The following is a 12,770-nucleotide window of genomic DNA, read 5'->3' on the forward strand; positions in this document are numbered from 1 at the left end:
GCTTACCTAAAGCTTCACCTTCCAAGGCAGCTCTCAAAGAAAAGCCGAAACAAGCCCTACAAAACATAGACGGCTATGAAGAAAACCAGATCATGCAATTGATCGAAGATGCTGCTTCTACAAGAGAAAGCAGTAATGGAGACATGTGCGACCCAAAAGGAATTGCTTTGGCGTACATGGACCCAAATTATGACTGAAAGAGTCTACATCAACCAAGACAGACAAAGTCTCCATCAGCAAAGGAATCTTATCCTTTTTACTGTTCACTTTTAAAAAGATGACAACTTTCACTATTTGCTTTTTGAAAAGTTGGACAACCCATCACTGATTGTCGACCACCGTTGTTTGTCGATTAAATCAGACCACACATCTATAAGCCGAAGAAAAAGGCATCTCACACTTATTCTATATAAGGCTCCCATCTCCCATTGTAAGAGGCATCGGAAAAATTATCCAATTTTCAAGACCTCTCTCCCCTCTGTATTCTCTTAAATCTTCTACTACTATGTTTTAATGTCATATCAATAAAACTCCTGTAAGTTTTTAAAGGGCTTTTGTTATTCTGTCTAAATTTTAGTCTATGAAATACATATGTGTATTGTGTATGAAATCCTGTGAACGGTCTATGAAACGCACGGGTGTATTGTGTAAGTAAACACTGTGAATAAACTATGAAGCGCACATGTGTATCGTATGGTATATGTGAATTATATGAAAGGTCTATGAAATGCATAGGTGTATTGTGTATGAAATCCTATGAACGGTCTATGAAACGCATAGGTGTATAATATGATATGTGAACCCTAAGGACGGTCTATGAAATGCATAGAGGTAAGATAAGAGAGGGATATGGATGGTCTAGTAAGACGCATTGTTAACGCAGACATTATATGCCATTTTCATTGTCCTTGTTTGTAAATATTGTTTCAATTACTTTATATTATGTATTCCATGCATAGTTTATATGGCTAGTTAATCCGAAACGAAGTTTAAAATGATGTAAGCATAACGAGACTTGAAATGTGAATCTATGGGATATTTCATAGTTCTTGATGTACTTCATATGACTCTTATTTGAATTACCATGATTTCATATGTTGTTCTGTTTGCCTTACATGCGAGTACTATTCCACATGTACTCACGTCCCTTTTGCCGGGGCACTGCATCTTTTAATGGGTGCAAGTATACTTCTACAAGATGATATGGATCTTTGGTAGGGATCTTCTGCGCATCAGATTATGGTGAGCCCGCTACAATTCCAGTGGGCATTCTGTCTAGTTGGTTTTATGTACTTAGGTATTTATTGTCATAGAAGCTCCATGTATATTGTGGGTCTTGTAATTAAAGATTTGAGTTTTGTCATGTATTTATGTTCACAGTTGTCAAGACCCAAAATCTCACCCGTCATGATGGAGCCTATCTCGATACTAGGCAAGTCGTTAATGTCACTAAACCACAATTTCTTTTATGTCTGAAAATATAATATTTAAATACAATACAAAATCTTCCAAATACAAATACGAACACTCCCCTAAACCTGGTGTCACTGAGTACATGAGCATCTAATATGAATACAAATCTGGAAAAGTACGGTCTACAATAGTCTAAGACCAAAAGTACAGTAATACAGAGATAGGGAAAGAGAGACAAGGTCTGCGAAACACGGCAGCTACCTCTAAATCTCCAAAAAATCAGCTGTACGGAAAACGCAACACTCGCTATGTCCGAGAACACCTGGATCTGCACACGAAGTGTAAGGTGTAGTATGAGTACAACCAACTCAACAAGTAACAATAATAAATAAGGAACTGAAGATAGTAACGAGCTACACAGTTATGGTTCATTTCCAGTAATCCCAACAAAGAATAAACATGCTATCAAATCTGGCAGTTTAATGTCAAATCAATTTTTATACAATTCTTGTTCATGAAATCCGTATATCAACAATTTTTCAAAAATTTCACAACAATGACAGATAGCAACTAAATGCAATAACAAATGGAATTCAAGTACAACCTCTAAGAACAACAATCACTCACTGGGCTCCCTGCCCTCATCACTCCCTGGGTTCCCAGCCCTCATCACTCACTCAATGGGTACCCACGCTCACTGGGGGGTGTACAGACTCCGGAGGGGCTCCTACAGCCCAAGCGCTATAATCTGCACGGACAACTCACGTGTTGTACAGATAACTCATGTGCCATAATATAAATATCTGGATCCGCACGGCCAACTCACGTGCTGCACGGCCGACTCACGTGCCATAGTATAATATAAGGATCCACACGGCCAACTCACGTGCTATAGTATAATATAAGGATCCGCACGGCCAACTCACGTGCTGCACGGACAACTCACGTGCTATAGTATCAATATCTCAAATTCAGGCCCTGGCCTCACTCAGTCATAAATCTCTCCAGTCTCTCGGGCTCTCAATAATCATGAAATCAGCCCAAACAATAATGATATGATGTATTAATAATAATAATAGAGACTGAGATAAAATGTGAAAGTAAAAACTGAGACTGAGTACATATAGCATTTAGCAGGCAATTCAACAAGTATGCGACCTCTGTGGGTCCCAACAGTACTATATTATAGCCTAAGCATGATTTCTAACATGGTTTACAGTCAAATTTTATCAACACATAGAGAGCATATAGCTAACAACAAATTATTCAACTTTACAGTTTCCCGGGACGGACCAAGTCACAATCCCCTCGGTGCACGCCCACACGCCTGTCACCTAGCATGTGCGTCACCTCCAAAATAATCGCATGATACCAAAATCCAGGGTTTCATACCCTAATGATCAGATTTAAAACTGTTACTTACTTCAAGCCGTGAAATTCTTATTCCGCAATTTCCTTTCCTCGTGAATTGGTCTCCAAACGCCTCGAATCTGGCCATAAATAATTCATTTCAGTCAATAAAATTCATTGAAATTAATTCCATAAAAAAAATAATTTTCCATAAAAATCCAAAAATTAGCTCAAAAATCACCCATGGGGACCACGTCTTGGAACTCGGCAAAAGTTACAAAATACGGAAGCCCATTCAACCACGAGTCTAACCATACCAATTTTACCAAAATCCGACCCTAACTCGACCCTCAAATCTTCAATTTAAACCAAGAGGGTTTTCAATTGTTTCCCAACTCGATTCACCAATTAAATGATAAAAACATCCATGAATTTGGGTAATTTAACCAATATTGAGTTAGGAACACTTACCCCGTTGTTTCCTCTGAAAATCACCCAAAATCGCCTCAAATTCGAGTTCCAAATCATCAAAAATCGAAGTCCCATTTTCAAAACTTAAACTCACTGCCCAGGCTTTTCTTCTTCGCGAATGCGATCAGTGCCTCGCGTTCGCGAAGTACAAAATAGCTCCTGTCCAAATTCCTCCTTCGTGAACGCGACATCACCCTCGTGTTCGGGAAGCACAAAAATGCCTCTGCCTCAATGTCTTCTACGCAAATGCGTTCAACCCCTCGCGAAGGCGATGATTGGTTCCACCTCACTACGCGAACGCGACACCCCCTACGCGAACGCGTAGACCAATTGCCTGGGGTCCTCAGCTGCTTCCTCTCTTCTTGGCGAACGCGTGACACCTCTCGCGTTCGCGATGCACACCCAATCCACCCTTCGCGAATGCGTGCTTCTCTTTGTGAACGCGAAGAGAAAATATTGCCAGCCTCTCAGTTCCTCTTCGCGAACGTGAGGCTCCATTCGTGAACACGATGAAGGAAACCAGATGGTGCATTAGAAAAATTCCAACAAAGTTCCAAGTCAAAAATCCAACCCGTTAACCATCCGAAACTCACCCGAGCTCCTAGGGACCTCGACCAAATATACCAACAAGTCCTAAAACATCATACAGACTTAGTCGAATCTTCAAATCACCTCAAACAATGCTAAAACCATGAATTACACCCCAATTCAAGCCTAATGAACTTTGAAATTTCTAATTTCTACAAACGACTCCGGAACCTATCAAATCACGTCCGATTGACCTCAAATTTTGCACACAAGTCATAAATGACATAACATAGGTATTCCAATTTTCAGAATCGAATTCTGACCCCGATATCAAAAAGTCAACCCCCGGTTAAACTTCTCAAAAATTAAACTTTCAGCATTTCAAGCCTAATTCCTCTACGGACCTCCAAATAATATTCCGGACACACTCCTTAGCCCAAAATACCATACAGAGCTATTGGAATCATAAAAATTTAAATCTGAGGTCGTTTACACATAATTCCACATCCGGTCCACTTTTCTAACTTAAATTCTCAATTATGAGACTAAGTGTCTCATTTCACTCCGAGTTCCTTTCGGACCTGAACCAACTAACCCGATAAGTCATAAATCAATTGCAAGACATAAATTGAGCAGTAAATGGGGGAACGGGGTTACAATATTCAAAATGACTGGCCGAGTCGTTACATTCTCCCCTCCTTAAACAAACGTTCGTCCTCGAACGGGTTTAGAATAATACATGGAGTCTCAAATAAGTGTTGATATTTATTCTGCATCTCCTGCTCAGTCTTCCAAGTAGCTTCTCTGACTGGCTGGCCTCTCCACTGCACCTTCACTGATGCGATGTTCTTCTTTGACCTCAACTTTCAAACCTGCGGGTCTAAAATAGCCACCGACTCCATATCATAAGTCAAATTACCGTCCAACTGTATTGTACCGAAATACAGAATGTGAGACGGATCCCCGACATACTTTTTGAGCATGGATACATGGAACACTAGATGAACACCTGATAGACTAGGTGGCAAAGCAAGTTCATAAGCCACCTCCCCAATTTTCTTAAGTATCTCAAAAGTATATCGAGGGATTAACTTGCCCTTTTTCCTGAACCTCAACACACCCTTCATGGGTGAGATCTTGAGCAGAACCTTCTCCCCAACCATGTGAACAACATCACGAACCTTCCTGCCGGCATAACTCTTTTGTCTAGATTGTGCCGTGTGAAGCCGTTCCTATATTACTGTGACCTCCTCTAAAGCATCTTGAACCAAGTCAGTACCTAATAGTCTAACCTCACCAGGCTCAAACTAACCCACCGGAGACCGACACCGTCTCCCATATAAAGCTTCATATGGAGCCATCTGAATGCTTGACTAGTAGCTATTCGAGTGGCAGAAATTAATCCCAAGAACCCCCAAAATCAATGACACAAGTGCGTAACATATCCTCCTATATCTGAATAGTGCGCTCGGACTGTCCGTCCGTCTGAGGGTGAAATGTTGTACTCAACTGAACTTGTGTGCCCAATTCTCGTTGCATTTCCCTCATAAACTGTGAGGTAAACTACGTACCCCGATCTGAAATAATGGACACCGGCACACCGTGTAGGCGAACAATCTCGCAAATATAAATCCCACCCAACTGCTCCGAAGAATAATTAGTACCGATTGGAATAAAATGCGCAGATTTGGTCAACTGATCTATTATCACCCAAACATCATCAAACTTTCTCAAAGTCCGTGGGAGTCCAACTACGAAGTCCATGGTAATACGCTCCCACTTCCCCTCCAGAATTTCAAGTCTCTGCAGCAATCCGCCCGGTCTCTAGTGCTCGTACTTTACCTGTTGACAATTTAAACACTCAGATACAAACCCAACTATATCTTTCTTCATCTGCCTCCACCAATAGTACTGTCTCAAATCCTTATACATCTTTGTGGTGCCTGGATGAATAGAGTACCGCGAACTGTGAGCTTCCTGGAGAATCAGCTCACGCAAACCATCTACATTAGGTACATATAGCTTTCCCTGCATCTGTAATACACCGTCATCTCCAATAGTGACTTCCTTGGCATCACCGTGCTGAATCGTGTCCTTAAGAACAAGCAGATGTGGATCATCATACTGGCACTCTCTGATGCGATTATATAAAGAAGACCGAGAAACCACACAGGCCAAAACTCAATTTGGCTCGGAAACATCCAATATAACAAACTGATTAGCCAAGGCTTGAACATCCAAGGCTAAAGGCCTCTCTACTACCGGTAAGTTTGCTAAGCTTCCCAAACTCTCCGCCTTACGACTCAAGGCATCGGCCACTACATTGGCCTTTCCGGGATGATAGAGAATGGTGATATCATAATCCTTAAGCAACTCCAACAACCTTTGCTGCCGCAAGTTATGATCTTTTTGTTTAAACAAATGTTGCAGATTTCGATGATCTGTATACACCTCACACTGGACACCGTACAAGTAATGCTGCCAAATTTTCAAGGCATGAACAATAGCTGCCAACTCAAGATCGTGGACTGGATAATTCTTCTCATGTACCTTTAACTGTATGGATGCATAGGCAATCACCCTACCGTCTTGCATAAGTACTGCGCCGAGACTAATCCGCGACGCGTCACAATACACAGTATAAGACTCTGAACCTGTAGGCAACACCAATACTGGAGCTGTAGTCAAAGTTGTCTTGAGCTTCTAAAAGCTCTCTTCACATTCATCCGACCACCTAAACGGAGCACCATTCTGGGTCAATTTAGTCATAGGCGATGCAATAGATGAGAAACCCTCCACAAAATGATGATAATAACCGTCCAAGCAGAGAAAACTTCGAATCTCAGCAACTGGGGATGGTCTGGGCCAATACTGAACTGCCTCTATTTTCTTTGGATCCACCTTAATACCTTCACTGGACACTATATGTCCCAAGAATGCCACCGAACTAAGCCAGAACTCACACTTAGAGAATTTGGCATAAAGTTTCTCCTCTCTCAGCCTCTGTAATACTATACACAAGTGTTGTGCATGCTCCTCCTGGCCACGTGAGTACACCAGAATATCATCAATGAATAGCACGACAAATAAATCAAGATATGGCTGAAATACACTATTCATCAAATGCTTAAATGCTGCTGGGGCATTGGTTAGCCCAAAAGACATCACAAGAAATTTATAGTGGCCATCACGAATCCTGAATGCCGTCTTTAGAATATCCGAATCATGAATTTTTAATTGGTGATACCTAGACTTCAAAAATGCTGTTGGGGCATTGGTTAGCCTAAAAGACATCACAAGAAATTCATAGTGGCCATCACGAGTCCTGAATTCCGTCTTTAGAATATTCGAATCCCAAATTTTTAATTGGTGATACCCAGACCTCAAATCAATTTTGGAGAATACCCTCGCTCCCTGAAGCTGGTCAAATAAATCATCAATACGCGGCAATGGATATTTATTCTTGATTGTAACTTTGTTCAACTGCCTATAATCAATGCACATCTGCATAGTACCATCTTTCTTTTTCACAAACAGAACCAGTGCACCCCAAGGTGGCACACTAGGCCTAATAAACCCATTTTCAAGGAGTTCCTGAAGTTTCTCTTTCAATTCTTTTAACTCAGCTGGTGCCATTAGATACAGAGGAATAGAAATGGGCTGAGTGCCCTGCACCAAGTCAATACTGAAATTAATATCCCTATCGGGTGGCATACCCAGGAGGTCTGCAGGAAATATATCCGGAATGTCTTGCACGACCGGTACTGATTCAATAATAGGAGCATCTGTATCAACATCTCTCACAAAGGCCAAATATGACAAGAATCCCTTTCCAACCATACGTTGGGCCTTCAAATAAGAAATTACCCTACTAGGAACAAGATCTAGAGAACCCCTCCATTCAACCTTTGGCAACCCCGGCATCGACAATGTCACGATTTTTACGTGACAGTCCAGAATAGCATGACATGGAGACAACCAATCCATACCCAGGATTACATCGAAATCAACCATACCGAGTAATAAGAGATTAACTCTAGTCTCCAGTTCCCCAATAGTTACTACACACAACCGATACACACGATCCACAGTAATAATATCGCCCACCGGTGTAGATACACAAACATGTGAAATTAAGGACTAACAGGGCATATCCAGATAATGAGCAAAATACGATGATACATATGAATAAGTGGAACTAGGGTCAAATAATATAGAAGCCTCCCTGTGGCACACTGAAACAATACATGTGATTACTGCGTCTGAAGCAACAGCATCTGGCCTGGCAGGAAAAGCATAGAATCGAGCCTGCCCGCCTCCTAATTGGCCTCCCCTTATAGGTCGACCCTTATGTGCTTGAACCCCACCCCGAGATGGCAGGGTAGGTGGTGTAACTGCTGGTGCTGGTGCCGTCGGTCGAGAACTCTGCTGTGAAACCCACTCAACAGCCTAGGACACTCTCTTGAAATGACCAATTCTCCGCACTCGAAACAACCCTTCCTCTGACGGAACTGCTGCTCCTGATATCCCGAGGGATGACCTGCAGAAGCCTGTGCAGACGAGGCATGATGAGAACTCTACGCTGGTAGTGCACTGAATGAAGACTGGCCTGAGTGAGCACTATAAGAACTATGGCTAGCTGATGCACCATGATGAGCTAGACGACCCGTCTGAGCGTGTCTGTAAGTACGACCCCTACCTCGGTGAAACTGACCCCTTGAAGGAACACCTCTATAATCACCCGGACCACGAGTCCTCTTAGCCTCTCTCTCTCTCTCCACGTTCCTAGCTACGAACCATCTCTATCTGCCGAGCAATGTCCACTACCTCATCAAAAGTAGCACCAGATACTGTCTCCCTAGTCATAAGTAACCGCAGCTGATATGTGAGGCCATCAATGAACCTCCTAATCCTCTCCCTCAGTAGGAACCAACCAGATTGCGTGATGAGCCAACTCAAACAATCTCATCTTGTACCGCATCACGGACATATCATCCTGGGAAAGTTGCTCAAACTCTCTGCACAGCTCTTCTATGCGGGACTGAGGTACGAACTTCTCGAAAAAGACCATGGAGAACTCATGCCAAGTAAGGGGGGCTGCGCCAACAGGTCTACGTCTCTTGTAAGTCTCCCACTATCTGAGTGCAGACCCAGAAAACTAAAAAGTAGTGAATGAGACCCCACTGGTCTCCAGAATACCTGCTGTCCGAAGCATCCCTTGGTACCTATCCAGAAAATCATGAGCATCCTCTAACTCAGTACCGCTAAATGGTGGAGGTCGAAGCCTCTCAAATCTCTCAAGTCTCCTATGCTCATCATCTGCCGTAACAGGAACTATCGGGGCCTGAGTAGCTGCAACCGGTTGGGCTGGTAGTGCCCCCGGTATCTAAAGTCCCTGTACTAGCTGGTCTGAAGTAGGGGCAACGAGGTTATGAATACCTCCCCCAACTTGAGAAGTGGCAGGTGCAGCCTGAGCCGAATCCACTTGAGCAAGACCAGTGCAGGCTGCCAATATCTGGGCCAAAGTCTCCTGAATGCCTGCAATCTCAATGGGCACAGCTGGTGCCTGAGCTGATCTTGTCGGCTCAACTATATCTGGAATCTACTCCTGAACTGGAACAACTGGTGGTACTACAGGTGCTGTTCCAACTATGGTACGAGCTACACCTCGACCTCTACCTCGGCCCTGGCCTCTCGCGGCCCTAACTGGTGGCACTGGTGGCTGATCGTCCGATCCAGTAGTACGTGTCCTCACCTTCTGTCAGAGAATAGAATAGCAGAAATTTAGTTTCCAAAATCAACAAATTCGTACGACAGAATACAAGAAAGTGAAATTTTCCTAAGGTTTCTGTAGCCTCTCGAAGATAAGTACAGACGTCTTCGTACCGATCCGCTATACTCTACTAAACCTGCTCATGCCTCATGAGACCTATGTAACCTAGGCTTTGATACCAACTTGTCACGACCCAAAATCTCACCCGTCGTGATGGCGCCTATCTCCATACTAGGCAAGACATTAATGTCACTAACCCACAATTTCTTTTATGTCTGAAAATATAATATTTAAATACAATACAAAATCTTCCAAATACAAATACGAACACTCCCAAAAACCTAGTGTCACTGAGTACATGAGCATCTAATATGAATACAAATTTGAAAAAGTATGGTCTACAATAGTCTAAGACCAAAAGTATAGTAATACAGAGATAGGGAAGGAGAGACAAGGTCTGTGAAACACGACAACTACCTTTGAATCTCCGAAAAATTAGCTATACGGAAGAATCAACACCCGCTATGTCCGAGAACACCTGGATCTGCACACGAAGTGCAAGGTGTAGTATGAGTACAACCAACTCAGCAAGTAACAATAATAAATAAGGAACTGAAGGTAGTAACGAGCTACACAGTTATGGTTCATTTCAAGTAATCCCAACAAAGAATAGACATGCTATCAAATCTGGCAATTTAATGTCAAATCAATTTTTATACAGTTCCTGTTCATGAAATCCGTATATCAACAATTTTTTAGAAATTTCACAACAATGACAGATAGCAACTAAATGCAACAACAAATAGAATTCAAGTACAACCTCTCAGAACAACAATCACTCACTGGGCTCCCAACCCTCATCACTCCCTGGGCTTCCAGCCCTCATCACTCACTCAATAGGTACCCGCGCTCACTAGGGGTGTACAGACTCCGGAGGGGCTCCTACATCCCAAGCGCTATAATCTGCACGGACAACATACGTGCTGCACGGACAACTCACGTGCCATAATACAAATATCTAGATCCGCACGGCCAACTCACGTGCCATAGTATAATATAAGGATCCGCACGACCAACTTATGTGCTATAGTATAATATAAGTATCTGCACGGCCAACTCACGTGCTGCACGGACAACTCACATGCTATAGTATCAATATATCATATTCAGGCCCTCGGCCTCACTCAGTCATAAATCTCTCCAGTCTCTCGGGCTCTCAATAATCATGAAATCAGCCCAAACAATAATGATATGATGTATTAATAATAATAATATAGATTGAGATAAAATGTGCGAGTAAAAACTGAGACTGAGTACATATAGCATTTAGCAGGCAATTCAACAAGTACGCGACCTCTGTGGGTCCCAACAGTACTATCACATAGCCTAAGCATGATTTCTAACATGGTTTACAGTCAAATTTTATCAACACATAGAGAGCATATAGCTAACAACAAATTATTCAAATTTATAGTGTCCCGGGACGGACCAAGTCACAATCCCCTCGGTGCACTCACAGGCGCCCATCACCTAGCATATGTGTCACCTCTAAAATAATCGCATGATACCAAAATCCGGTGTTTCATACCCTCAGAACCAGATTTAAAACTGTTACTTAATTCAAGCCGTGAAATTCTTATTCCGCAATGTCCTTTCCTCGTGATTTGGTCTCCAAACGCCTCGAATTTGGCCATAAATAATTAGTTTCAGTCAATAGAATTCATTTGAATTTATTCCATAAGAAAATAATAATTTTCATAAAAATCCAAAAAATAGCTCAAACATTGCCCGTGGGGTCCACATCTCGGAACTCGACAAAAGTTAACAATTCCGGAAGCGCATTCAACCACGAATCTAACCATATCAATTTTACCAAAATCTGACCCCAACTCGACCCTCAAATCTTCAATTTAAACCAAGAGGGTGTTCAATTTTTTCCCAACTCAATTCACCAATTAAATGATAAAAAATAACCATGAATTCGGGTAATTTAACCAATATTGAGTTAGACACACTTACCCCATTGTTTCCTCTGAAATTCACTCAAAATCGCCTCAAATCCGAGCTCCAAATCGTCAAAAACTGAAAATGGGAACTCACTTCCCAGGTTTTTCTTCTTCGCGAACACGGTCAGTGCCTCGCGTTCGCGAAGCACAAAATAGCTCCTATCCAAATTTCTCCTTCGCGAACGCGACATCACCCTCGCATTTGCGAAGCACCAAAATGCCTTTGCCTCAGTGTCTTCTATGCGAACGCGTTCAACCCCTCACGAACACGATGATTCGTTCCCCCTCACTACGCGAGCGCGACACCCCCTACGCGAACGTGTAGACCAATTGCCTGGGGTCCTCAGCTGCTTCCTCTCTTCTACGTGAACGCGTAACACCTCTTGTGTTCGCGATGCACACCCAGTCCACCCTTCACGAATGCGTGCTTATCTTCGCAAATGCGAAGATAAAATATTGCCAGCCTCTCAGTTCCTCTTCGCGAACACAAGGCTCCATTCGCGAACGCGATAAAGGAAACCAGATGGTGCATCAGAAAAATTCCAGCAGAGTTCCAAGTCAAAAATCCAACCCGTTAACCATCTAAAACTCACCCGAGACCCTCAGGACCTCGACCAAATATACCAACAAGTCCTAAAATATCATACGGACTTAGCCGAATCTTCAAATCACCTCAAATAATGCTAAAACCATGAATTACACCCCAATTCAAGCCTAATGAACTTTGAAATTTCTAATTTCTACAAATAACTCCGGAACCTATCAAATCATGTCCGATTGACCTCAAATTTTTTACACAAGTCATAAATGACATAACAGAGGTATTCTAATTTTTAAGATCGGATTCCGACCCCGATATCAAAAAGTCAACCCCCCGGTCAAACTTCTCAAAAATTAAACTTTCGGCATTTCAAGCCTAATTCCTCTACGGACCTCCAAATAATATTCCGGACTTGTTCCAAAGCCCAAAATCACCATACGGAGCTATTGGAATCATAAAAATTCAAATCCGAGGTCGTTTACACATAAGTCCAAATCCGATATACTTTTCTAACTTAAATGTTCAATTATGAGACTAAGTATCTCATTTCACTACGAGTTCCTTCCGGACCCGATCCAACAAACCGATAAGTCATAAATCAATTGTAAAACATAAATTGAGTAGTAAATAGGGGAACAGGGTTATAATATTTAAAATTACCGGCCGGGTCATTACAACAGTATTTACA

Source organism: Nicotiana tomentosiformis, chromosome 5 (genome assembly GCF_000390325.3).
Source record: "Nicotiana tomentosiformis chromosome 5, ASM39032v3, whole genome shotgun sequence".
Lineage (NCBI taxonomy): Eukaryota > Viridiplantae > Streptophyta > Magnoliopsida > Solanales > Solanaceae > Nicotiana > Nicotiana tomentosiformis.